Below are 5721 nucleotides of genomic sequence, written 5' to 3'. Positions count from 1 at the left end.
CGTTCTCGTGTGCACACCACCTCCTCCTCCCCCGGTCACTGTACTTTTTTTAGATAGTTGCCTCCCGTGACTGATAGTCGATTCCAAGCCATCCTTGAATTGAAGTGTAAGGGAGAAAGAATCTGTGACGAATTGAGGAGTGCTCTTCGTCTACCACAGAGACTGCTGTAAAGTCAAGGTTAGGAAAGGAGATAGATTGAGGTGTCTCTCTATCTCATCAGTGTATTGAGGTGTGCTCTACACTGACGGTTAGGAAAGGAGATAGATTGAGGTGTCTCTCTATCTCATCAGTGTATTGAGGTGTGCTCTACACTGACGGTTAGGAAAGGAGATAGATTGAGGTGTCTCTCTATCTCATCAGTGTATTGAGGTGTGCTCTACACTGACGGGTGGTGACCTGTAATCAGGGTGCAGTGGTGAGTCGCACTGTAAAGTCGCCATTCAAGGTTAGGAAAGGAGATAGATTGAGGTGTCTCCCTATCTCATCAGTGTATTGAGGTGTGCTCTACACTGAGGGGTGGCGACCTGTGGACTGCACCAGTGATCTGAGTCGCGACAGATCATTGCATTCTATAAGAAAATGTTGCATATGTTCAAATCTGAAAGACCTGGCAAGATGCCGGATGGTGCAGTGGGAGTCATCCAATTAGTAGAGTCACGGGAAAGCAAGGAGGCTGTTAAGAATGTTAGGAATTTGTATAAAATGATAAGTTTACCCAGTACGGGCAGACTTCAGCCTTCAGTGTAGAAGGAATGCGTAACAAAAAAAAAAAAAAAGGGAAGTTGAGTGATGAAGGATTCCTGCACCAGAAGTAGATGGTGCGGGGGGGGGGGGGGGGAACAGAGAATGCCGAGCCTTTGTTCGGATACATGAAAGCTGCAGAATGTGATTTGTTATGTGACCCTAAATTGGCCGTAACCCCGTTGATGCCTGTCACTACACCGAGCCCTCAGCCACCACCCTATAATGGCGCCGACGCCAAATCATCGGAAGGATGGACGTGTCGTATGTATGGAGAGCAGAACCCGCCCTGGGCGGATTTCTGCTGTGTCTGTGGGGCGGGCTGCCCATGGCACGATGCCCAGCCTGCCTCCAAGAACAATCCCACTCCCACTCCAACTCCTCCCTCCAACGGCCATCTTACGACACCTTTTCCTGCCCCCAAGAACAATCCCACTCCCACTCCAACTCCTCCCTCCAACGGCCATCTTACTACACTTTTTATTTGTTGTGGGAGGCCCGGAAAGCCCCAATCCGGCCTATATCCACTACTAGATCCGTCCGGTGCTTATTACCAGCCACCAGCACGGGTGGAAAAGCCCGCAGTCCCAGAGCACCCATCTGAAACTAATGTGATACCCTCTGCTCCAGTCCACGATGCTGAGGCGCTCCCTCTGTTCCCCATAGGGGTCGCCCATAATCCTGGGGATATCCTCCTCAACTCCTCAGAATTTCAGGCCAGACTGCTCTCCCTCCGCCAACATACTGTTACTCAAGACGATACGGAGCCAGATGAGGGATGGGCTCAAGATACTCCAGCCCCCCCCCCTTTATCCCATACGTCTCCTATGGCATCCTCCACCCCACATCCATTACCCATACTCCGGCCCTTGCTCCAAGCAACTGCTGAAAGAACACCACCCCCCAGCCCCTCAGAAGTCTGGGACCCCTGCCGCTCCCGGAATCTAGTAGACCCATCAGGACGCCCTGTCACTCTGTCAATAGGCTATGGTGACATCCTTACACATCGGGTGGGGGCCATAGTCAACCCTGCAAACACCCGTATGAGCCATGCTGGAGGATTGGCTCGTAAAATTGCCCTTGCTGCTGGTTCCACTCTGGCTACAGAATGCCAGGCTCACTTAGCCGAAAACGGAGAGCTTTCAAAAGGCCATGGATTCCACAAAAGCAGGATCCCTTAGTACATATGAATCCGGCCTAGAATACATGAAACAGTTAAAAGCCTGGGCTCAGGATCGCTTGTCAGATCAAGCTGGGTCTGTACAAGATGTTCAACAAGACCCTGATGAATCTGTGGAAAGATATGCTGCAAGACTCAGCATGCATTTTGAGGATCTCGGATACAGTCCTCACGTCAAGACGCAGGCCGCCCTGTTGGTTCAGGCCCTAGTAGATGGCCTACAAGACGCCCTCAGAGATGAGGTTCTGAGGGTACGCCCCGAGATCCGTTCTTCTTCTTTTAACGACGCGGTTGACATTGTAAAAGCTTTCCAAAAAGCCATGCTAAAAAATGGAAAAGGATACTAAGCCAAAGAAGAAAGCCGCTCCTGCCATGGTATATCAAGCTCAAGAAAGCTACCCACCCCCTGGCAACCAACATGGAATCAAGTGGGTAATGGTTAAAGGCACAGGTGATGATACTCCTCCCACATATAGAAAACAAGACAGAAGAAATGACGGGGGGCCACCTAGAGACAAGAGATAATCTCGTGATTCTGAAGGACGCATACTGTGTTGGGAATGTGGTAGCCCTAATCACATTCTCAGAGACAGTCCAACCCGCAGACAATACCATGACCGCTCGTTTCATGACGGTCCACGCAATCATGGACCTTCCCGTGAACCATCTCACCCACGCCAATGACGGCCCGGTCAACCAGTGTCCACTTTCCCGGCTACGCACCCCACGGCCGCCTGTGGGACTGTCACTTTACAGGTGGACCATCAACCATTGAAGTTCCTAGTGGACACTGGGGCGGCCACATCTGTCATTTCTTCCTCACAGTTCCCTCACTCTCTGTGGTCCAGCGGGCCAGAGGACGTTGGCCTCCTGCAGGTTCCCCCGGTCCAAGTACACCTCAAGCCTGGACACAGGTACCCACGGTTGCCACAATACCCCCTCAAGGCGGCACAAGAACAAAGCTTGGGTACCCAAATCGCTTCCCTCCTGGAGTCAGGAGTCCTTGTCAGATGTGTATCTCCATGCAATACACCCCTCTTTCCTGTAAAAAAAAAAAAGAAAACCGCTCCGGGAGAGCCTCCAAGATACCAGTTGGTTCAGGATCTCAGAGCCGTCAATGCAGCTACCATTTTAGAAACTCCGGTGGTACCCAACCCAAACACCCTCTTGTCTCAGGTGCCTCCAACGGCCACCTTGTTTACGGTGTTAGATCTGGCCAACGCCTTCTTCAGTATACCCTTGCATGAAGATTCGTGGTTTCTTTTTGCATTACCTTTCAAGGAGCACAGCTTACATGGACCAGGACTCCACAAGGAGCCCAGAACTCTCCTAACCAATTCATTCATTCTATGAAGTCTATTCTGGAGCCATGGGTTCAAGATAACCCTCAGGTCACTCTTCTACAATATGTGGATGATCTTTTACTCTGCGGCACTGAAGAAAATTTGCCAGAGATGTCAGCATCCCTTCTCTGGGCAAAGGTCTCAAAATGCAAAGTCCAATGGTGTCTGCCCAAGGTCATTTTCCTCGGACATTGTATATCACAAGGTGCTAGACATCTGACTGAAGAAAGAAAACAAGCCATCATGGATATCACCTTCCCAACCACCTACTCCGCTATGCAGACTTTCCTTGGCCTCATCACTTACTGCAGGCAATGGATCCCGGATGCCTCAAAGCTTATGCAACCCCTGTATGACTGTCTTAAGGACGAAGGCTCCGTCTGGCTTCATGCTGAAGATCCACGTGTCTCTCACCAACGCAGACTATGTTTTGACCGCCTTAAACAGGCTGTTGTCTCTGCCCCGGCCTTGGGCTTACCAGACTATACTCAGCCATTTCACCTCTTTGTCTCTGAATCGGAAGGTCATGCCTCTGGAGTTCTAGCACAACGCTATGATCATAAGTATCGGCCTTTAGGCTACTACTCAGCCCGCCTGGACCCTGTCGCTCGAACTGCCCCCACGTGCCTTAAGGCGGTCCACGCTGCTCACATCCTCCTTGACAAGTGAGCTGATATCGTCCTTGGACATGTTCTAGTTATACAGGCTGGCCATGATCTCTCGGCTGTTCTGCAACAAACATCTCCGAAACATCTAACCAACCAAAGACACCTGCGGCTGCAGTGTTCCCTATTGTTGCCCTCCAATATAACATTTACCAGATGTCTGACTATCAACCCTGCCACTTTGCTTCCACCTTCTAGGGGGGAAGATGAACAGGGTGAAGGTCCATTGGTGGAACCTCATGATTGTATAAAAATTTTGCAGGAAGAGACTTCTGCTCCAGAGAATATGGTGGCACATCCGCTCGCACACCCTGCCTTGCATCTATGGACTGATGGATCTCGTTTCGCAGACCCTCAAGGGAAGTTCCACACGGGAATATGCTGTCACAACAGACCTAACAGTCCTCAAGGCTGAAGCTCTACCACCATACATGTCTGCACAAGAAGCTGAACTTGTAGCTCTCACAGAAGCCTGCCACCTGGCAGCTGGAACAACGGCAAACATATATACCGATTCTAGGTATGGACATGGAATTTGCAATGATTTTGGACTCTTGTGGAAGTCTAGAGGATTCATCACAGCTGCAGGTACACCAGTGAAACATGCCTCATGGATTAAGGCCCTAATGAAGGCCCTGGAACTACCCATTCAGGTTGCTGTTATCAAGGTCAAGGCTCATGGAAGACTAGATTCCAGGGAAGCCAGGGGCAACCACCTAGCTGACCAAGCAGCCAAGATTGCAGCAGTGGAGAATGTGTCATCAAAGTGGCAGGAAAAGGAAGAAGAGATGGGGGAGACCCTGCAAACCGTAGCTGTGGCGCTCACTAGAGCAAGGGCCAAAGAACAGCCGGTGGAAGACCATACAAGTCCAGCGGAGACACGAGTGGAATCCAGGGGGGTCAGGATGCCTGAAGAAAAATTGTGTGAGGAACAAAGGAAGACCCCCACTGAAGAAGTCAAGCAATGGAAAGCGGCAGGAGCCGTGCTGGCAGGTCGCAAAGATTTAAAGATCGACTCAGCTCTTTATCAAGTGGACGGAAAACCTTGCTTGCCCAGGCGCATGTACTCAGCCGTGGCAGCATGGGCTCACGGGCCTACACACAGAGGAAAGAATCAAGCCTTGGCATGTATCAAGAAACTGTACTTTGCACCCGGAATCTCTTCCACTGTGACTGCATACTCAAAATCCTGCTCTGTCTGCGCTACCTGCAACCCAACGTGTACGGCACGGGTCCCTCTCCAACACCTGGCTAAACCAGACTACCCTTGGCAGAGAATACAAGTCGACCATATCCAAATGCCTAAAGCAGGAAAATATGAGTACGTTTTGGTAGCCGTGGATATGTTCTCAGCCTGGCCCGAGGCCTACCCGGTTGTCAACATGACTGCTAAAGTCACAGCCAAGAAACTGATCACTGAAATTGCCTGCAGATTTGGAGTTCCCCAAGTCATAGAATCGGATCAAGGACCAGCTTTCACAGCAAATATCTACAAAGAACTTTGGAACATGTTGGGAACAGATTTGGGCCTCCACACTCCATACCATCCTGCCAGTTCAGGCAAAGTGGAAAGGATGAATTCCACACTCAAGACCCAGCTCTTGAAAATGACCCAAGATCATCCCCTCCCCTGGCCCGACCTACTCCCTATAGTATTGTATCATATCAGACACACCCCACAAGCTAAACATGGGCTAACTCCCTATGAAATTTTGTTTGGGACCCCACCTAAAATAGGAGAAATTAGGCCCCAAGAGTTGTCTGAAACACATGATAGAGTAGTAAAATTTG

Source organism: Phyllobates terribilis, unplaced genomic scaffold (genome assembly GCF_046119375.1).
Source record: "Phyllobates terribilis strain yellow unplaced genomic scaffold, ASM4611937v1 Scaffold_8__6_contigs__length_399053987, whole genome shotgun sequence".
Classification (NCBI taxonomy): Eukaryota; Metazoa; Chordata; class Amphibia; order Anura; family Dendrobatidae; genus Phyllobates; species Phyllobates terribilis.
This window is presented reverse-complemented; position numbering follows the sequence as displayed.